The following is a 24837-nucleotide window of genomic DNA, read 5'->3' as shown; positions in this document are numbered from 1 at the left end:
GAAAAACAAATATGCAACACATAAACAAAAGACAACCACTGAATTACAGGCTCCTGACTTGGGACAGGCACATACATAAATAATGTGGCGGGGTTAAACATGTTTGCAGGATCCCAACCCTCCACCTAAAATGCCCTAACCTAATGATGTCCATTTTCAATGAACTAGCACACACTTTTATTTACATGATTTAGGGGCCAGCTGAGGACCACCTCTGGGCGCCAAATTTTCTCACAGCATTAAAGACCCTTTGGTCATGTTGGTGGCCTTCTGCTGTTGACTGAGCACTCTTTGGTCGGGTTGTTGTCTCTTTGATCTATTCCCCATTTCCATTCGCAATTTTATTGAAATAAGGCGAATTATGTAGGTCAAGGATCTATAATGTTCTAGTAACCAGTCTTCATGCCTAACCACAAGTCCTTCGGCATAGGATTATAACAAATAATTCTTTGAAAAGAAAGGATAAAAATCGTTAGAGAAACAATTCCACCACTATAGCTAGTGTATTACAATATTTCTCCACTCTCAACTGTTAAACTTGAATTATTTAAAAAGCTAGGCAAGCATCGTGCTTAAAATATTAAAATTTAACTGTCTCGAGTGGAGAAATATCATAACACACCTGTTGCAGTTGTGGAATCTATATTTCTACTATTCACATTTAAATCTTTTGACAATTCAATTCTCGTTCGCAATATTCACTTATACTCATGATCATAAATATTTAATGCATGGGTACCTACATGTATAGCTACTAATTCTCATTAATCTCTAATGGGTACTTACTAATTCTCATTAAACCTTAATCATTAAATGGGTACCTACAAGTTCTCAATAGAGTTTTCTTACACATTGATGAAAGGTACATATGCTTAACGAATCATAGGTAAGACTTATTTTAGGGATCCTTTATTTAGACATATTTATATAATAGTCGTGGAACTTCATAAAATTATCCTACATGCAACGACACTTATTAAATGTTTAGGATATCGGGACGTACGATAAGTAAACTTATGCATGTTATGATACCACCAGGTCGGAGGAGATAACACTACACAATATCCTAATTCTAGAGTAGTCAGACGGAAAAAAGTGCCTCTAAAAGACCAAAAACCGGCCCTCCCCACTCTTCAATATTACAATGTTGCACTATTTAACCTAAGAAAATGTCAAAGCAAATACATTGTCTTCCTCCCTTACAGCAAAGTAAGACAAATTAAAACACAGATACTTCCTTGATTCAAAATTTGCAACGCTCAAAAAAATAAAATGAAAACGAAGGAAAAAATTATAAACGGAACTACAGGGTGCTTAGTGGGCAAACAAGCCAATATTCTGAGAACTTTTGACTATTTTTTTTAATTTATATCCAGGGACTCCTAGACATTGACAACTATAGGTCACCATACAGCCTTCAACAATGAGCAAAGCCCATACCGCATAGTCAGCTGTAAAAGGCCCCGATAAGACAATGTAAAACAATTCAAACAAGAAAACTAACAGCCTTATCTATGTAAAAAATGAATGAAAAACAAATATGCAACACATAAACAAAAGACAACCACTGAATTACAGGCTCCTGACTTGGGACAGGCACATACATAAATAATGTGGCGGGGTTAAACATGTTTGCAGGATCCCAACCCTCCACCTAAAATGCCCTAACCTAATGATGTCCATTTTCAATGAACTAGTACACACTTTTATTTACATGATTTAGGGGCCAGCTGAGGACCACCTCTGGGCGCCAAATTTTCTCACAGCATTAAAGACCCTTTGGTCATGTTGGTGGCCTTCTGCTGTTGACTGAGCACTCTTTGGTCGGGTTGTTGTCTCTTTGATCTATTCCCCATTTCCATTCACAATTTTATTGAAATAAGGTGAATTATGTAGGTCAAGGATCTATAATGTTCTAGTAACCAGTCTTCATGCCTAACCACAAGTCCTTCGGCATAGGATTATAACAAATAATTCTTTGAAAAGAAAGGATAAAAATCATTAGAGAAACAATTCCACCACTATAGCTAGTGTATTACAATATTTCTCCACTCTCAACTGTTAAACTTGAATTATTTAAAAAGCTAGGCAAGCATCGTGCTTAAAATATTAAAATTTAACTGTCTCGAGTGGAGAAATATCATAACACACCTGTTGCAGTTGTGGAATCTATATTTCTACTATTCACATTTAAATCTTTTGACAATTCAATTCTCGTTCGCAATATTCACTTATACTCATGTTCATTAATATTTAATGCATGGGTACCTACATGTATAGCTACTAATTCTCATTAATCTCTAATGGGTACTTACTAATTCTCATTAAACCTTAATCATTAAATGGGTACCTACAAGTTCTCAATAGAGTTTTCTTACACTTTGATGAAAGGTACATATGCTTAACGAATCATAGGTAAGACTTATTTTAGGGATCCTGTATCATGTTTATTTAGACATATTTATATAATAGTCGTGGAACTTCGTAAAATTATCCTACATGCAACGACACTTATTAAATGTTTAGGATATCGGGACGTACGATAAGTAAACTTATGCATGTTATGATACCACCAGGTCGGAGGAGATAACACTACACAATATCCTAATTCTAGAGTAGTCAGACGGAATAAAATGCCTCTAAAAGACCAAAAACCGGCCCTCCCCACTCTTCAATATTACAATGTTGCACTATTTAACCCAAGAAAATGTCAAAGCAAATACATTGTCTTCCTCCCTTACAGCAAAGTAAGACAAATTAAAACACAGATACTTCCTTGATTCAAAATTTGCAACGCTCAAAAAAATAAAATGAAAATGAAGGAAAAAATTATAAACGGAACTACAGGGTGCTAGTGGGCAAACAAGCCAATATTCTGAGAACTTTTGACTATTTTTTTTAATTTATATCCAGGGACTCCTAGACATTGACAACTATAGGTCACCATACAGCCTTCAACAATGAGCAAAGCCCATACCGCATAGTCAGCTGTAAAAGGCCCCGATAAGACAATGTAAAACAATTCAAACAAGAAAACTAACAGCCTTATCTATGTAAAAAATGAATGAAAAACAAATATGCAACACATAAACAAAAGACAACCACTGAATTACAGGCTCCTGACTTGGGACAGGCACATACATAAATAATGTGGCGGGGTTAAACATGTTTGCAGGATCCCAACCCTCCACCTAAATTGCCCTAAGGGTGGAATCAGAAAAAATGAAGCAAAAGTGTGACATGGGGGTTCCAATTTCAAACTTAATATTTTGTATTTCTTTTTGTCTTGCCCTATTACCAATACTTTAAATTTTATAATTCCAAAGTTTCAGGCCGAACGAAACAGACACATTGAATAATCTTAAATTTTAATAGCATACATCTCAAAAATATTTAACAGAAACCATACTACTTAAAAACAAGTTTGGTAATAAAACAGTCAAGAAAACATTGCTCAGACCTTTTCCAAATGAAAGTCAATATAAAAAGGAAAATTTTAAAACCAAAATTTCCATCTTTTCTGCTAAATCATATAATAACAATCAAATTGAATAGCTTAATTTGAAAAAAATAATAGTAACTAGTGATTGAAGTTTTTGCCAATAAAAAGAATCTTAATATATTTCAGTTACAATAGTAAACTTTGAAAGCCCTGAGATTTTGTGATCATTTGCAAAAAACAAAATGTCATTTCATTGTACCGTTTTAATGTAATTGTATGTAGAAAAAGCCTTCTATTTTCAGTATTTTGTCACACTCCTGACATATTTTATAAAGATTGAAAAATGCTTTAAACTTTCACAAAAAATCACTAAACACATTGCTATATCATTGATTTCAACTTCTGATATCTTTACCCATAGAACAGGACTTTCTTTTTAGGACCATTTAAAAAAAACACAAAGAGAGGCACCCCAAAATGTCAGGAGTGTGACAACTGTCTTTAAACATCTACCAAAGAATACAAAGGACTTAAATGTTTATTTTTTTTATTTTTCAGAAGTGGCTATTTCAAAGAGAAGAAAAAAATCATTACCACTGTGATATGTTTATATCATAGATGTGGGAGTGCATTATATATGTCAGGAGTGTGACTTTTTTTTAAGGCATTTTCTGTCAATTCATAATTTCACAAGAACAAGTTCCACAAGTTTCTTTGTGTAAGAAATGTTAAAACCAAGTAATATTCATATCATTTACCTCTTAAATGTGTCATTTATCATGATTGTTTTGGCACAATAAGTTTTAATTAGTCATTTTTCTATTTTTTGTGCACTGAGTCATTGAGTAATGCAAATTTATCAAAGGAAATAAGTGTGTACAACTATAATATCATATAGGAATGTGAGGAAATGAATTTTGTACAAAATAGAACAATTATTTTGATTTAAAATGGTATATTTAAAGATGTTTCAAGGATTAACCATTCAGATGTAATTCGTCACACTCCTGACATGAATTTAACAATTTAAGAAAAATATGAAAATTAGCTTTATTTTTAGGACAGATAATTGAAAGACAGCTAGTAAAATGAAAAAACTTTTGGTAAGCCTTCCATTCCTTAAAACATCTACCAGATTTGCTGAAATAAGCAGGGCAAAATTTTCGAGAAGAAATGATTCAAAGAAAGAGACTTCGAATGAGAGAACTCGCAAATACTGGCTGAATCTGAAATTAAAAATTGATCAGCGGAAATTGGACCATCTTAAAATAAAAACCTATAAAACCAAGCTAACAAAAAAAAGCTTAAAGAAAGAAAAACTTCAAATTCCAAATTTTATAAACAATATAAAGAAAAACAAAGGCAGTGGCAGAGAAACAGTAGAAAAAAAGGAAGAAAGATAAAAAAGAAGTTGGGTTGAATAAGGACTTAGAATCGAACAAAAACAGCTCAAAAATTAAAATGAGAACAGATCTGTGACTGTGTCAGATTCCAGATCTACAGTGAGAAAACCTGCACAACAAACAAGAAAACAATTGCCACAAAACAAAAATGCTTATAAATGATCCCTTCTAGAAGGCCCTTCTGGGTGTAGCATTTTTTATGATGTGTTTCAAAGAACTCGTCCAAGCATTTGGGTTTTGTGGCAATTGTTTTCTTGTTTGTTGTGCAGGTTTTCTCACTGTAGATCTGGAATCTGACACAGTTACAGATCTGTTCTCATTTGAATTTTTGAGCTGTTTTTGTTCGATTCTAAGTCCTTATTCAACCCAACTTCTTTTTTATCTTTCTTCCTTTTTTTCTACTGTTTTTCTGCTACTGCCTTTGTTTTTCTTTATATTGTTTATAAAATTTGGAATTCAAAGTTCTTCTTTCTTTAAGCCTTTTTTTGTTAGCATGGTTTTGTAGTTTTTTATTTTGTTTAAGATTGTCCAACTTCCTCTGATAATTTTGTAATTTTATATTCAGCCAATATTTGCGGGTTTTCTCTTTCCAAGTCTCTTTCTTTGAATCATTTCTTCCTGATAATTTTTCCTGGCTTATGTCAGCAGGTCTAGTGGATGTTTTAAGGAATGGAAGATTTACCAAAAGTTTCTAAATTACAAGCTGTCTTTCAACTATCTGTCCTAAAAATAAAGCTAATTTTCATATTTTTCTTAAATTGTTAAATTCATGTCAGGAGTGTGACGAATTACATCTGAATGGTTAATCCTTGAAACATCTTTAAATATACCATTCAAATTCAAAACGATTGTTCTATTTTGTACAAAATTCATTTCCTCACTTTCCTATATGATTTTATAGTTGTACACACTTATTTCCTTTGATAAATTTGCATTACTGTGCACAAAAAATAGAAAAATGACTAATTAAAACTTATTGTGTCAAAACAATCATGATAAATAACACATTTAAGAGGTAAATGATAGGAATATAACTTTGTTTTAACATTTCTAACACAAAGAAACCTGTTGAACTTGTCCTTGTGAAATTATGAATTGACAGAAAATGCCTTAAAAAAAGCGTCACACTCCTGACATATATAATGCACTCCCACATCTATGATATAAACATATCACAGTTGTGATAATTTTTTTTCTACTCTTTGGAATAGCCACTACTGAAAAATAAAGAAGAAGAACATATTTAAGTCCTTTGTATTCTTTGGTACATGTTTAAAGACAGTTGTCACACTCCTGACATTTTTGGGTGCTTGTATAGAAGTTAATCCAATATGTGAATTATGCACCTCAGGATGTCTGTATAGCCTTTTATGGATAGCTTATACATGTATACAATAAATACTTACCAGTTTTACACACAAATACTCCTTTAAAATACAACCATAACACTTTAATTTAGAAATTATCAAATTTTGCCAATATTAATTTTTGGTACATACCTTTTCACAATGTATATTTATTTACATAATATTTGTGCAATGATAACACCAATCTATAATCTACAAAACCTAGTATTGAAGAATGATTATAAACCATCTTCATATACATGCATTCATCATAATAATTTTTCCTCAACATGTAAATTATTAAAAAAAAATCCTGTCACACAAAAAGCGTCACACTCCTGACAAATTTGACATGTTTTTTTAATAAAACTTTTGGCTGGTACAAGATATCTAAATGAAATTTGGCTGCAAGTTAGCTGGTATTGAACTTGTTGGTTTGACATTTAATTTACTTTCCTAAATATAATGGGGGAAACAATATGCCCCAATATGTTAAAATCTTCATTTTTTCTGATTCCACCCCTAACCTAATGATGTCCATTTTCAATGAACTAGTACACACTTTTATTTACATGATTTAGGGGCCAGCTGAGGACCGACCACCTCTGGGCGCAAATTTTCTCACAGCATTAAAGACCCTTTGGTCATGTTGGTGGCCTTCTGCTGTTGACTGAGCACTCTTTGGTCGGGTTGTTGTCTCTTTGATCTATTCCCCATTTCCATTCGCAATTTTATTGAAATAAGGCGAATTATGTAGGTCAAGGATCTATAATGTTCTAGTAACCAGTCTTCATGCCTAACCACAAGTCCTTCGGCATAGGATTATAACAAATAATTCTTTGAAAAGAAAGGATAAAAATCATTAGAGAAACAATTCCACCACTATAGCTAGTGTATTACAATATTTCTCCACTCTCAACTGTTAAACTTGAATTATTTAAAAAGCTAGGCAAGCATCGTGCTTAAAATATTAAAATTTAACTGTCTCGAGTGGAGAAATATCATAACACACCTGTTGCAGTTGTGGAATCTATATTTCTACTATTCACATTTAAATCTTTTGACAATTCAATTCTCGTTCGCAATATTCACTTATACTCATGATCATAAATATTTAATGCATGGGTACCTACATGTATAGCTACTAATTCTCATTAATCTCTAATGGGTACTTACTAATTCTCATTAAACCTTAATCATTAAATGGGTACCTACAAGTTCTCAATAGAGTTTTCTTACACATTGATGAAAGGTACATATGCTTAACGAATCATAGGTAAGACTTATTTTAGGGATCCTTTATTTAGACATATTTATATAATAGTCGTGGAACTTCGTAAAATTATCCTACATGCAACGACACTTATTAAATGTTTAGGATATCGGGACGTACGATAAGTAAACTTATGCATGTTATGATACCACCAGGTCGGAGGAGATAACACTACACAATATCCTAATTCTAGAGTAGTCAGACGGAATAAAATGCCTCTAAAAGACCAAAAACCGGCCCTCCCTACTCTTCAATATTACAATGTTGCACTATTTAACCTAAGAAAATGTCAAAGCAAATACATTGTCTTCCTCCCTTACAGCAAAGTAAGACAAATTAAAACACAGATACTTCCTTGATTCAAAATTTGCAACGCTCAAAAAAATAAAATGAAAATGAAGGAAAAAAGATGATCTTTATACTACATTTGTACTATGTCATATACTGGTGCTCGTTATATAACTTTAAATTCATAGGCGCCTCTCCCCTGGTAATATTCGTTGCCCCCCTTAATGTGTATATATGATACACCAGAGCAATGGAACGGTTATTTTAGCGTAGTATAATTGCGTTTTGTCTATAGTCCTGAACATTCATGAAATATTAGCCACTGGACGATAAGTGACAACTTCGCGTCTATCTTCCAAACATGTGTACTGTTAAATCGTCATTATAAGATCCACAATATATACGGTGCAAAATTTTAGATTTATTTTCCTGTTGTATAAAATCTGTTTTTTCTAGATTTATTCAACATTACTTTTTAAAAACATTGTAGCATCATTTTTTAGTAAATCTTGGTATTCCACTTTGACAATTTGCTGAAAGTGTATTATAAAAAATAAAAATAAATTTGAAGCTTGTCGTCACTTGTCGTTAAATTAAGACTTTAACTTCTTCAATAATGTCGCCTTTGAAATGTGAATCGTGAAAGTCGTGCTTAAAAATTCCCAGGGAAATGTGTACTCGTTGTTTACGTATAAATTAACGTATCGGACGTAAGTGTATTTGACACTATTTTTCTCTGTTTGATTATATTAAAATCGTGTATTATTTACAATATTATTATTGAAAAATAAACTTGATTTAGAAAAGAATGATTTTTTACTGGATAAACAAAGACTCTTTTAACTGTTATTGTGGAAATGAAATACATGCTTCCTTTACGTTCATTCGTACCTTTCCTCAATTTGTAAAAAAGCTCTATTAAACCCTTATCATTAAATAGATAAGTACTATATATAGTTAGTTTTCATTAATCATGTTAATCCAAAATGGTTACCAACTAATTCTCATTAATCCCTATTCATGCTAATCATGCTAATGGGTACCTACTACATTTGTACTATCCTAAATATAAACTCTCATTCCATATTGATAAAATTTAAGTAAGTTTTTCTACATGTATATGAATGGGATTTTGAATAAATAAGCATATATTCACCTGCGGAAAAAGTACATTCACCTTGGAAAACGTCAGGAGCTTTTATGTGCATAATTTTGTTAAAAAAAAAATTCTATGTACAATCGGTTTTCAAATGGTTTTGGTCAATACTTGCCAATACATACATTTCTCCCAGAAAATGAAATAAAACAATTACTGTCTTTTTTTCCTGTAAATATGTAGTTTAATTGACTTTTGAAAAACTGATAACCATAATAAAAAGCAATTTTACATTACATACAATGTACCTGTCAAGCCAGTTTCACATCATTTCCCTTTAAGCAGTTACCAACTTAACTTTTTTTTCATTTCTTGTCGATTTTTATCAAACATGTCAACAGAAACCAAATTTCTTAGCATGCTTCGTTTCAGATTATCAGTTCCTCCACAGATGGGTCGGTCAATTTAATTTAAGTTTCATCGTTATAAGTAATATTTTATAAGTGAGAATGTCAGTACCGGTAAATATCATCTACATCATATATAGACCACCACACCCAGTGCATCATGTGCATTGCCTTTGATTTTATAAACGGAACTACAGGGTGCTTAGTGGGCAAACAAGCCAATATTCTGAGAACTTTTGACTATTTTTTTTAATTTATATCCAGGGACTCCTATACATTTTTAGATGAAAATTTAATGTTGGAGCAACTTTCACCCACCTTTCACCATGAAAAAACTTTTACGCTGTTGCATGATCGAAAATATTTCATTCCTTCATTTCCATGTAAGGAATGCTGAACAGACTGATATACATTGCTTATTATACATGTTATATATATATGTATTTCATTATAGAATAACTACTATTTTCCTTAACTGTCATTTTTAGCTCACCTGGCCTAAAAGGCCAAGGGAGCTTTTCTCATCATTTGGCGTCCGTCGTCTGTCGTCCGATGTCCGGCGTTAACTTTTACAAAAATCTTCTCCTCTGAAACTACTGGGCCAAATTAAACCAAACTTAGCCACAATCATCATTGAAGTATCTAGTTTAAAATAATGTGTTTTTTGACCCGGCCAACCAACCAAGATGGCCGCCATGGCTAAAAATAGAACATAGGGGTAAAATGCAGTTTTGGCTTATAACTCAAAAACCAAAGCATTTAGAACAAATCAGACGGGGTAAAATTGTTTATCAGGTCAAGATCTATCTGCCCTGAACTTTTTAGATGAATCAGACAACCCATTGTTGGGTTGCTGCCCCTAAATTAGTAATTTTAAGGAAATTTTACTGTTTTTGGTTATTATCTTGAATATTATTATACATGTAGATAGAGATAAACTGTAAACAGCAAAAATGTTCAGCAAAGTAAGATTTACAAAAAATAAGTCAACAGGACCAAAATGGTCAGTTGACCCCTTTAGGAGTTATTGCCCTTTATAGTCAATTTTGAACCATTTTTCATAAATCTTAGTTAACTTTTACAAAAATCTTCTCCTCTGAAACTAATGGGCCAAATTTTACCAAACATTGCCAGAATCATTATTAGGCTATCTACATGTAGTTTAAAAATTGTGTTTTGTGACCAGGCAAACCAACCAAGATGTCGGCTATGGCTAAAAATCGAACATAGGGGTAAAAATGCAGTTTTTGGCGTATAACTCAAAAACCAAAGCATTTACAGCAAATCTGACAAAGGGTAAAATTGTTTATCTGGTCACGATCTATCTGCCCTGATCATGATTTTTCAGATGAATTGGACAACTCGTTGTTAGGTAACTGCCTCTAAATTGAAACATCATTCGAACATGGTTTAAATGACTTACATAGCTAATTTCATAGTAATATACTATGCAACATTCATCTTTCAATTTTGAATGAAAAACTGAAGCCAGATGTATCAATTGCATTGCAAACTACAAAATGAACTTCCGTACTTTAACCTATAATGGTTTAATTTTTAAATTGTTATTTGGATGGAGAGTTGTCTCATTGGCACTCACACCACATGTACATCTTCCTATATCTATTCGAATTGTATAATTTATGATACTATTTTTTTTTAGTTTTCAAGTTGCAGTTAATATTCATGTTTTGTGAGTGATGATGTATTTATTTTTAAACTTGAAGAGTGATCAAATATTACATGCATCAATAATTGCTGTACTAATATGCTTTAGTTTAACGTCTTATTTTGTACTCGTTTAAAAAAGGGAGATGCAAGCAATCATGTGTTCCACTTGTAACACTTTTTTCTCTGTTAAAATACTGGATCCAACCTTTATCCATGTTATCTATTTATTTAAAATTTTCGTTAGCATTTGCAGACGTTACCTAATAATCATGATAATGCAATCAAGTGTTAAAGTGATTAGTAATTTTAGCCGGATATCCCTTAGGGCATGAAATTTGTAATCAGGAGGACCCTTTGGATTGTAATACAAAAAGCTTAAGGGTAAATTGATTATGGTTGCTAACCGCGAAAATGGGGGTCGCTAAAGAAACAAAAACATTTTTTTAGAAATGTACAACAGCAGTTTTTTTTTACATTGTTTGAGAATGGCGGATGATAATTTAATGATGGCGGTGATCATTGGACATGTTGGACGGTGGTAGATGATATCTTAACAATGGTGGTGCGCCATCTTAAAACAGGTCATGGAGATCCCCTATATTTATACAGATATAAGATGTGGTTTGAGTGCCAATGAGACAACTCTCTAAGTCACAATTTGTTAAAGAAAAACCATGGTAGGTCAAAGTCTTCAACGTGGGTCTCATTGGGGTCGAAGCGTGACACGGCATTGCTGATTTTTTGTAAGTCATTTGTAAGTGTGACACGTAAAAGCCGAATTATTATGCCGTTTAAACAGGAAATGGAGTCTAGCGGGACCCGGGGAAATGACAAAAAATGAGAATTGTTTTAAGTACATGGTGTAAGCAGGAAAGGGGAATCTGTCAAAACAGTAAGTGGGATCAAGGGTTAGAACTGGTTCCCCCAATGAGACCCAAAAGGACTACTGAAAAAAATAAGTTTTCCTCACCACTGTTATTTTCATGCAGACAGGTCGCCATTACATGTATGGTTCAGTCAAGTGATATGTATAAGATGGTGCAAATGCGGACTGAGTGTGGCCTGTCTACGGTTTGCTCGTTTCAAACATGGAAGCCGTTACACAAACTATATGTATGTCCGGTTGAAATAGTTAAACTGAGGACAATTATTTAAATTATTGTTTTTGTTAGAAATTTGTCACTGATAGAAGAGGACCCCAAACAAATCTATTAACCGTACAGCACTTAGCAAAGCAATGGTACCATAATTTCACAGAGTATTTGAAAATTGATTAATATCACAAGGACACTTATTTGTCCCGAAAACATGATTTTAACATGAGGGCTTTGAAATTATTTGCAAATGGCTAATGAGCTGGTACGCTAATTAATACCCTGGCATCAATTGCAACTTGTATATATATATATATATATATACATAATATATTTTCCGCAAAGCCAACATTTACCATGTTATATAATATATTAAAGATTAGAATTATTACGTTAAATGGAAACTGACGGTATGAATCTGTTCCTGGACCCATTCTCCATACGAGGCATTTTACATAACCTGTAAATCTTTGAAAAGAAAAGACATCATAGATGGATAATCAGGGGTAGATTAAGGCGGGGGTTGGCGGGCGAGGGCTCTAAAATTCGCAAAGCATTGGTTGTCTTCAGCCATGTCAGCTCAATAAAGTATCTGAGCAGACGACGAAAATTAATGTTGTCGCATTACATCTGTCATTTGTCTGTTAACATTCAAAGAATTATATAAAACAGTAAGTTTAACAGAATCAACATGATCAACATGATTACTAACAAAGTTTGTTTCCAGTTATTGGAGAAAAAAAATATTGTTTGTTTCACCCTCAGCTGCCACTATACATGCTATATGTAATGCTAAAATTGAAAGAAAAAAATTGTGTTCAACTTGTGGCCAAAAAATAGCCAAAGGCGAAAAAAAAGTTTGTCCAGAAAAAAATCCATACCCCCCCTCCCCCAGGAAATCTAATGGGTGCTTCCTTAATGAAAGATAGAAATACTGGTTCAAACAAAAGGTTAGTTTATTATTTTGTATCATTATTATTATATACAAATATACGTTGACAGGTCAAAAAGGCCCCAACCCGTATTTCCATATTACAAAGGATCCCATTAAAATAAAAATATCTTTGAAAGCATCTCATTCTAATTTAAGTGGTTAGGTCCCCTAATCTAAAACCATTGATCCGCCCATGATAATACATGTAATAGTGCAACACAAATAAACTTTACCTCGCTGCTAGTTAATGGGTCGCCATTTTGGTCTTGGTCACATGATATGAATAAAATGGTGCAAACGGGGACCGAGTGTATCACGTCCGCGCTTTGCAAGTTACCAACATGTAAGCCGTCACACAAACTATGTCCGGTTGAAATAGTTGAATTGAGGACAAATGTTTTTAAAATTGTTTTTGAAAGAAAATTTGTTTCTGATAGAAAAGGACGCCAAAAAAATCGATTTACAGCACTTTGACAATTGGGGACGTCCCCGTTTGATATGTGTCCCCAATTGAAGGGTTTCCTACACGTGTGTGTCCCCAGTTGACACGACTGACAAACGCACACACACACACACATCCTGTACATATATGTATGACTGTGTCTGTAATTGAACATTTGTTGTTTGTTTGTTCATTCATTTTCCCCACATATTAAAATTAGGCCATTAGATTTTCCCTTGTTTATAAACATTTATGATTTGGGGCCTTTTCTGTGTTTTCTCATTGTTGAATGCCATTATGCCTAAATGGTGACCTATAATTTTTAATTTCTGTTTCACTTAAGACTCTTGAGGAGAGTTGTCTCATTGTACAACAGTTAGATAATTGCAGGATAAACAATTTACCTTTCTATAATAAAGATCCCAAATTCAAACCATTACTTTATATTTCATCAAAGCTTGAATGCCATACTGTTACTTCAGTCCTGTAATTCTCAGGCAAGCTAAAAAAAATTAAATTGTAATATAATATTCTTTTGAAAAATTGATAACAACACGTTTAATAATTTCATGCGTCCATAGCAAATGTAACATGTATGATCATGATAATGAATTATAATTTTTTTTAATGTAAAGAAATTACTTTAGCCACACAAGTGAATGGACGTGTGAAATTCTGAGGAGCGCTGAAAGAAAGACTTTTATCCTTTTATATATTGCATTTCGTATTTTTATGGGCTTATTTAATTAACTTTAGTGTACATAATCTTGTCTTATCGTTTTAATTGACATATTATTTCTAAATAGTGACTTTCTAAGAAATTGCGATTCAAATGTAAAATGTTTTCCCGCCGGTAGCCGCCATCTTAGTAAACCGTGGTCTGTACAACACGAGGTACAACAACAACATAACCATCCCGGTACAACACTATTTGGCTGACAGGTAGAACTGTATATATATTTTTATTTTCCAATCTGTAAATACTTTTGCATTTTCTGATAAATATAACAAAGGAAATTCATGTCATTGAATCGTCTCACAAAATTTCTGGCAAAATACAGGCTGCCTTACGGTAACGTAAAAACCCATACCCCGGTAGTCCTCACAGATAGCAAGGGGCGCTGGCTGCAGGGTAAGGAAACTCACCAGTCCGAAAGGGAAATTATATGGTGGAGTAAATCTTCTGAAAAAGTCCAGAAACGAGTCCAATACTTGGAAAATATCATTGCAGAAAAAGTTAAAACTCTTGGTAACATTTGGCTCTATGTATGGCTCGGTACTTGTGACCTCACCTCAAAACAAGGAAAATATATTTCAATTACATCACAAACTGGCGACGAAATCATCGACCACATAATAGAATATTTTAACCAGATAATAAGCATCATTAAAAAATATCCTGGCTGTAAAGTAACTTTTCTGGAGACCCCTATATACTCAATCCTGGAATACAACAAACAGAAAGGCCACCCTCACCCAGAGACTTTTGTAGATCAAGACGCAGAATTAAACAGACAAGTATATCAACTAAATCACGAAATTAGAACCTTAAACAATCAATCAAACCGCCACTCTCCATCTTTTAGCACAGACCTCGTCTACAATACCACAGTCAAAAAAGGAAAACACAGAAAACCGGAAAAAAAGTCAAAAACCAATTTCTCACTTCTAGCTGACGGTATTCATCCAGGTTTTCTTTTGGCAAGAACCTGGTTAAGGAAAATTGCAGAACAATACAAGAAGGACTGCTGGAAATAAAGTAAACTAATAAATAAAGCCTTAAATTTTCTTTTTCGAAAGGATCTACATTCTTAATCAATTTAAATATTCAGTCAGCATGGATTTTCCAAGCTAAACTGATATATATGTGAAAGGTTTTACACCAAAATTTAACTTTCAAGCGTTTTTGCATTCTTCATTATTTAAAATAGTCAGTCAGCATGGATTTTCCAAGCTAAACTGATATATGTGAATATTCCTACACCAAAATCTCAAATATTGGATCATTCTTAATTCAAAAGATACTATCAGTCAGCATGGATGTTCCAAGCTAAACTGATCGGATTGTATTCTTGGTTTTAAGTCCGAATAGTACAAACACATAGTGAAAATCTACACTTCTCTGTACCTAAGGAGCACAGGTCATCTGTTCCGCTTTATATAAATCCATATTATAAAATTTTCATCTGTATTCTATAAATAAATAACATTACATTATGGCTACAGGAGGTTACAGCCCACCAAAATCATTGCGCAGGAGCAATAGATCAAATACCAATTTAATGCGTCAAAGTCTGTCACCTCAAAAATCAAATTTGAAATTATTTCAAAAAGATTACACTCTGAACCAAGAAAGTGCCCTAGATAAAAAAACAGGAGAACTGCTCGTCACTGCCCTTTACCTATGAAATGAAGCCAAAAAATAATTTCATAATTAAATGCAATACAGCAGCATTTGAATTAACAAAGGCAAAATTGGAGGAAATTCTTCATAGTAAAACCTTTCAATTAGAATATGTGGTTAATACGGAGACCGTAAAAGACAAAACTAACAATATAGTTGAGATCCGATATAAAATTCTGAACAAACGAAAGGATGGTTCAACAGGCTCCTATTTAAAGTTTACTATTAATGTATACAATACAACATCATCACTTCTAATTAATGGCCAAAAAGTAGACATTTTCACAGAGTCTATCTTACCTATTTTAGAGGATTATATTGGGGTAAATTCCAACCAATTGGACGATATAAACACAAAACTGAAATCAGTAATTCAGGACAGACAACCCAAATCACTGAATAACATGAGCAAACATCAAAATGAATATTGCCCAAAACCTAATCTTTGCATAGAAAATAACAGAATACAAATTCAGGAACAAAAATTCACCTGCCCATCTTGCGGTGAAGAAGCTTCTTGAAACACTATAGGATGCGAAGGCTGTGATGAATGGTATCACTACAACTGTGTTGGCCTAACAAGAGCTGATATAAATAAGCTTGACCCGAATTCACCATTTATCTGCGTGTCATGCAATGAGAATGATCTCTATGATCCAAATTCTGACAACAATACACATCCTATATCTGCCAGTACAGAAGAAATTTCTACCCCAATCATATTGTACCCAGATCAGAATGACCAAGTACTACAAATCCAACTATCTCAACATGCATCATCTAGTCAGCCTAGCACAACACCTCTTCAATCTTCTCAATTATCTCAACATGCACCATCTAGTCAGTCTACTATAACACCTCTTCAATCTTCGGACCAACCTACCCCATCAGTATGTGAACTGAGCAAGGACACTCCTCTGACAAGACCAAAATCATCAAATCGCTCAAAAAATAATAAAACAGTTGAAAACAGAACATATACAATAGAATTAGAAAAGCGAATAAGAGAACAAGAAAAAACTATCAATCTCCTTCAGAAGCGGGAAAAGCTTATAGGGGGTGGCGAAATACAAAATTCTTTCACTAATGATCAACAACCATGCCAGTGCTCTAAGCCATCCTATTTCCAACAGTCTCATACATCTTTAGACTACCAATATCTAAATCTTCAAAGGCAAATTGAAATACAAGCTCTGGAATCTAGACTCAAAGCTGTAGAAACTCAGACGATGCAAAATTTATCAATACAAACTGCAATGACAACCCAGCTGGCCATACAAATACAACAACAAACAATCAACAGACTTCAAAGCCAAACATCAATGCCTTCCTACACCATGCCAACGCAAATGTTTTTTCCACCGCCACCATTTCAGCATGGATTGCAACCACCTCCATACCAGCCAGTCTTCCATCAAAGGCATCCACCACCTTCCTGGCATGTTCCGCCAACAAATTCTGAACCAATTTATCAGCAAAATACTATGGGACACACTCAATCTGTTCCAATGAATCCCTCTCCACTTAGGACATCTAAATTGCAGCAAAATGCTTACTCAAGTGGTACTACAAATAATCATCAGACCCACCTAAATAACGCTAACCATCACAGGAACTTCTATTCTGGGAGAAACAATGTCAGGAGTCAGCATATAGAACCACCAAGAATCCCGTTAGAGCCATTAATTACTCCACAACCCTCAAGATTAACAACAGATGGTCTACGTAAAAAAAACCATAATAATGTGCAGAGTGTAAATGATCAGTCAGCATGGATTTTCCAAGCTAAACTGACGAGCACTGATAGTGATAATCAAGCAAAATCTATAATCCATTCAAATGAAGTTAATGAGGCATTTAGACAGGGATCAGTACAGTCAGCATGGGGAGTCCAAGCTAAACTGACTGAGGCCCAAATTAACCATCATACTCAATCATCAACTGAGAGAACAATATCCAATATCCAAAATGACCACCAAATCAAAACATCAACCAGTCATCCTATAACAACAAATGTAATTCAAAAATCAGTCAATGAATTAGATCTGCATAATGATTCAATACAAGCTATGTCTCCTGAGAAAGATGTCGCTCACACCGATCCTACACATCATTTTTATATCTTCCTCCATCGAAGAAACCCCCAAATATAAACCAGCTCCAGTGGACAGGCACCCGGGACTTAGAATAATGACTCTCAACATTGAAGGGATAAAATCAAATTTTAACTATCTCCAAGACCTTGCTAAAGACCATAATCTTATTATATGTTTACAAGAACACTGGCTTTGGGGATATGAAACAAATGTCTTCGAAAAGCATTTTCCTCTACACACCATTTTTTCACGCTCCCATGACGACAATGATCCAATTCCTAATTTTAAAGCACGCAGAGGACAAGCAGGTACAGCAATCATGTGGCCTTCTTCTCTTAATAAATTTATTCATAAACTTCCAGATGGTAATTCAAGAGTAATGGCTATAAAGATAGAGTTAGAAAACCATACAGTATGTCTCATAAATACATACATGCCAACCCTGGCACAAAATTCCCAACTAGGCTATAGAGAACATCTAGACATAGTGTCACATATAACCGAAAAATATTCTGATCTTACTCATATCCTCTGTGGCGACTTGAACGGAACTCTCAAAACATCAAGGAAAAACCCCCATGATAAGCTTTTAAGAGCATTCAAAACTCAAGGCAAATGGATAAATAAAGGCAATCATTTGGATAACGATACTTTTTTCCATCACAATGGGTTATCTTCGTCTCAAATTGACTATATACTGACTCAGGATTTGGATATAGTAGATAAAATCTTAATAGAAAACACTTGTGGAAACAATCTATCAACTCATGTTCCAGTCTTCTGCGTCCTGGCAGCTAAAATACAACCTAACAACATTAAAAAAAGTTCTAATTCAGGGAAAAAGTTTAAAATTGAATGGGATAGGGCGGATTTAAATAAGTACCAAGGAAAATTAAAAGAAACACTTCAAGAAAACCAATCTTCAAATTTAACCTCTACTGAACTGGTTGGAAATTTAATATACTGTTTAAAAAAAGCAGAAAAATGTGCTATTCCGTCAAGGATCATTAAACTAAATGGCCCCAAACTGAAGGTCTCAGCCGAAACCAAAATTTTGCTAAACATCAGTAAACAAAAACACAGGATATGGGATATTGGTGGTCGAAAAAGAGGCTTAGATGACTCCTTTAAACAACTTAAGGAAGCTAAATATAATGCCAGGAAAATGATCCGGAAGGAAAGAGCTATGGAAAGGGAAAACTTTTTTAGTCAATTAGAACAGAAACCCTCATCAAAAACCTTTTTCCAACTCATAAAAAGGAATCTAGGCAATAACAAAACCTCTGTAACCCAAGTCATTCGTCATGAAGAAAAAGACATTACTTGCCCAGATGAACAAAGAGAAGTCCTGGCCAAGTACTATAAAAATCTAGCCACGCCAAAAGATGATACAAATTTCAATGAGGAATATCTTCGTATGTGCCAGCTCCGTTGTAACATAATTAAGGAACTCTCAGAAAATAATATAGAAACTAAAATTAATTTTACAGAGGAAGAAATAATTCAATCTATTAAAAATCTTAATTCAGGAAAAGCTGGAGATGAATATGGCCTTTTTGCAGAGCATTTAAAATTGGCTGATAAAGTAATCATCCCATATATACAGAATCTTTTTAATCAAATATTAGCTGACAGAAAAACCCCAGAACATTTTAAATCTGGCATAATAACACCAGTTTGTAAAAAAGGAAAAGACGGCAAAATTATGGATAGCTATCGTGGTATAACGGTTTCATCTGTTCTTGGAAAATTATTTGAACATGCACTTCTGGAAAAAATTATAGATCCAATCTCGAATGTATCTTCCCAACAATTTGGTTTTACCTCCGGTCTCTCCCCCACCATGGCTGCTCTGCTGATATCTGAGGCACATATGAATGCAAAAAAGATGAAGGAAATTCTCTTTTTGACAGCATTGGATACTCAAAAAGCTTTCGACGTAGTCAACCACAGCATCCTTCTTGATAAACTGTTCCAAAAAGACATTCCTCCTGAGATTTGGGAAACTATATACGAAATGTACAATGACCTTACTTCAAGGGTTAACTGGAAAGGCCAACATAGCAACAGCTTTCCAGTTCAACAGGGAGTCCGTCAAGGTGGTATCCTGTCCACGCATCTCTATAAAATTTATATTGAAGACCTTTTAAGACAGTTAGAAGATTCAAATATTGGTTTATACCTAGGCACAAACTATGCAGGATGTCCTACTTGCGCAGATGATATCCTACTCTTATCTAACTCGGATGAAGAAATGCAAATCATGCTCAATGTAGTAGACTCATATTCGAAAGAACATCAATATAATATTCACCCTGAAAAGAGTGTTCTCATTAAACAAAATGAAAACTCCACAAATTCTAGAAAATCATCCATATGCTCCTGGTCTCTTGGGGATAAGTCTGTTGCAGAGTCAGATAAGGCCTCACATCTAGGTATTATAAGATCATCAAAAAACGAAAATATATTAAATGTGAAAGACCGCATTAGTTTAGCTCGAAGAACAACCTATTCACTTATGTCAACAGGTGTACATGGTACAAACGGCTTGAATCCAAGGATTTCCTATAACATTTATAGAATCTACATATTACCCCGTCTGCTCTACAGTCTAGAAGTGTTGCCTCTTACAAACAGCCAAATCAACGACTTGAGTGACTTCCGTTTATCCTTCTTAAAAAATATTCAGGCTCTTCCAACAAGAACAGCTTCTGCTGCAGTATTTTCACTACTGGGTGCCCTCCCTATAGAGGCCGAGCTTTACAAAAGACAACTAAGCCTTCTGCATTCAATCCTAGCGTCTGAAAATCAAAATCTTAAGGATATCTTGTTGCGTCAGTATCGGCTAGAAATCTGCAATGGAACTTTTCTACATAGAACTGAAAATGTCCTGCTTCAATATAGCCTACCAAGCATTGATGAGCTTCTAATATTTCTTCCAACAAAAATTAAATGGAAACAATCCGTTAGACATGCTATCAATACATTTTGGAGTAATAAATTTAGGTCTTTAAGTAAAGAAAAATCAACCCTGATTAGGCTCTGTACTGACATTATCAATATAGGAGAAATACATCCAGTTTGGAAAACAGCAACAGAAATTCCAGGGGATACAAAGAAAGCCATAACAAAAGCTAGAATACTAACTGGGACCTACCTTTTACAAGCAACCAAAGCTAAATTTAATATAGGAAGTACAGACCCAATTTGCCCCCTCTGCAAACTCCAGGAAGAAAATCTTATACATTTCCTAACTAGATGTCCATCTCTGGAAGGGGTCCGTAGAACTTTTTATGCCCCACTAAAACAGACTGTTATAAATAAAATTGGGATTGATCAGTGGAAAACAACTTTTCAAAATAGGGAAACATTAAGCCAATTAATTGTTGACTGCAGAAAACTAGCGGGTTCTATACTTCCAAACGACAACAATTTTTTAAATATGGTTGAAACAATTTCTAGGAATCTGTGTGATAAATTACATCAACAGAGGTTAAGTCAGATTAATGCTCTATCATAATATATACATCCATTAACAATAACATGGAATTGAGCTTTCTTTCGATCCTCTTCAGAGCATAAAATAGTGAACTTAAAGAACAGTTAGAAGTGAGAAGTACATGGAGGACAGTTGTGATATATATGTACTTGGGAATACGTTGATATTATCAATAATATACGGAATATACAGACAATTGCCGTATCAAAGTGGTAGATGATGCCTTCTAGAATATAGAGTCATATTTAATAGTGTCAGACCACGGTTTTACTAATATCATTAAGTGAATCAGTGTCATTTTAGATTTTAGACTATTTTTAACGAAGTATCAAAGTGAATAACTTTTAATATCGTCCGTGTAAAATAAGCCCATCGTCTTTTAATATATGCAATTGCGTTTTATACTGTGAAATAACAAAGTGATTTTAGCTGTATAAGTCCGTGTAATATAAGCCCATTGTGTATAATCAAGAAATTGATGTGCTCCTAACCACAGGAGGAAGTTACTGAAAGAAGAAGAAGAAGAAGTAAACTCGGCCCATGACAAGATAAAACCCCTGACTCTAAATCATGCCAAAATATAAAATAAAAATACTGCAGTTTTTATTTTAGCTTAAATTTTTGAGCTTTGCTACAAAAAATGATAAAGCTAACTTTGGAACTTTTGGGGGTTACAATTATATATGTACATGAACTGCTTAATAACAGACATAGTCGAAATAATTATGACGTCTGGCAAGGCTATTTAAATGTTTTTCTTGGACGCCTTCCTACTGGTGTCTCAGATAAAAATAAAAATAGTCTTGCCAGACGTCTTAATTATTTGGACTATTATCAATAACAGACAAACAAAAAAAAATGTTTGTTAGGGATGATGAATTGAAATTTAAAGGTGGTTTCGATGTTGTCCAAATATAAATTATGACGCCTTGAAAAGATATTTTATTTTTCTTTACTTTGAAACGCCTTACTTTAATCTTGAAAAGCTTTTTTTTTTTCGACGCCTTACTTTTTTTTAGCTAAGTTTTTTTTTAAAGAGAAAAAAATATAACAGCTTTTCAACACGTCATAATTATTTGGAGTAGTTTTGATGAGGAATAATAAGCCCCGGCAAATTATATAATTACCGAATCAATGGCAAGATTATTAGTCCTAATAATTATTAATTGGAAGCTTTTATCAGCTGATAAAAGCTTGAACCAATTAATAATTATTAACAATTGAATATTATACATGTATTTGCCCTTTATAATACAGTTTATGCATATTATCATTAAACAGTTGAAAAAAGGTGATAACCCAGGAAACACATGACGTCCTTGCGACGTTATGTATCGGTCGCTGGAAGGTCGTGACTGATGTTACGTAAGTACGACGTTGATGCAACGTTGTGAGAAAGTTATTTTACGTCACGTCAGATACGACGTAGAACTGACGCCAGGACAACGTTTTTATTGTTTTTAATAACGTTTATATTACGTTGTTGCAATGTCATAATGCGACGCATCTGTCACGTATCTGTGACGTTATAGCAACGTCGTCATATTTTTGGTTGTTACAGTATTAAGTTAAATTTTAAGCTATCGATATATGTTTTTGTAATCAATAATACATTAATACATCGTGATAATAAAAAAAAAAAAAAAAAAAAAATTGCAATATGTACTGTACTTCGATCAAATTAATCACGTAATCAAAACGTTGTTGCAACGAAATTTACCAACGTTCCTAAAATTTACAATAGCAAGATTTCTTTTTTTATTATGCACTGAATTTAATTTTAATTTGACTTGTTTCTATTGATAGAACTAATGAACAATATTTGATATGAGGCATGCATTACCTGTGAAAGGAGACGACGTCTTTTGATTCAAACATTTAAAAAAAAAAAGATACGGAATTACCGTTACGTTTCTGATTTAGGTTCGTTGTTAGGGCTTTTAGTTGTGACGCTATTTAAGTGATGACGTCATATTCAAAGTCAACGCCATTCACCAAGCCACCACTTAATTTCAATGTAAGTACATTTATCTGTATTCTTTATAACTGTTGTTTTTTCTTTTTACTTTTTATAGAGTTTCTATTATAAAGGAACAAAATGATGCTCCTGTAAAATTTTGACGTCATAAAACAAAATATCTGACGCCACAATGGAAAAGTTATTGTCAAAAGTTGTTGCAAGCGGCGGGTTAATGTCAAAATACAGGATTTGGTGTTTAGAGCATGAAACTTACGTCCATCTAACTGTAATAATAACAATGTGTAATACTAAAAATAAAGATTGTGATAATGGTGGTCTAAATGTAAACCATATGATCCAAAAACATGTATGGTCAGCTCTTACTGGACCATATGCGTTTACTCATACGGTCCACCCGCACACGTATGGTCGGACCGTACGAGTCTACATCGTATACGTAAACGGTTCGGACCGTACTCGTGCGGTCCAAATACTCATATGGTCTGGAACATATATATATGTCAAATATGTAAAACGTAGATTTACTGATCATAATTTTCAATGATATTTTTTATATATATATTTTGGCAGTGGCTATTTTGCCGGTGAAACAGTAGTTATGATCTGATTAAAATATCTCGATTAAAAGCTAGCTTAGTATAAAGATACTGTGAATTTGTTATTTTTACATTTTTTTTGGTGAAGTTTAAAAAGATAAATCAGTCATTGTCATAATGTAGAAATTAATAATAAAAAATAATGAGCTATGCATTTTTAAATTTGATAATTGATAAATCATTATGTCATCTTACAAAATCAATGATATACTACAGTCATGGACTGGTGATGTGACAAAAGTGAGTTTTCACTAAAAAAATGTCCTATCATTTCAAATAAAATCGGTATTTTTCAAAAAAATATTACCAAGTCCTGTATGAGCAATTTTTTTTTATAAATAGATACTAAAAGATGTAAAAATGTCTGAAGTTTTATTGTTTATTTAGTCATAATTTTCATGAGTTTCGTTTTCATCATTTGATGAGTTAAACACAAATGCACATTTTAACGATTTTGAATTGGTTGGATAATAGCAAACTTTTCAAGAATTTTTTTTCTTTGTGTCCATCTCGGCACAGGCAGAAAATTAAAATGAGCATGAATAATATTATAACCAAATAAACAATAAAACTTCAGACATTTCCGCATCTTTTGGTATCTATATTATGAAAATCGCTCATACATGTCTTGCTTTTGTTTGTTGATTTCCATTTCATGTTTTCGTTGGAGAGATGACAAAGTGGACGTTAATTCACGCTCCAAATCGTCAATTTGTTTCAAAAATTTGGATTTCACTGCTCGGATCTTCTTAGTTATTGTTGATTTAGATTCCTTCATAGATTGTAAGTTTGACTGTCTGTTATTGTCTAAAGCATTCAATGTTGTAATAAGATGCGTCATGTCTTCCATAACATTGTTAAACAT

Source organism: Mytilus trossulus, chromosome 8, assembly GCF_036588685.1.
Source record: "Mytilus trossulus isolate FHL-02 chromosome 8, PNRI_Mtr1.1.1.hap1, whole genome shotgun sequence".
In the NCBI taxonomy this organism is placed as follows: Eukaryota; Metazoa; Mollusca; class Bivalvia; order Mytilida; family Mytilidae; genus Mytilus; species Mytilus trossulus.
This window is presented reverse-complemented; position numbering follows the sequence as displayed.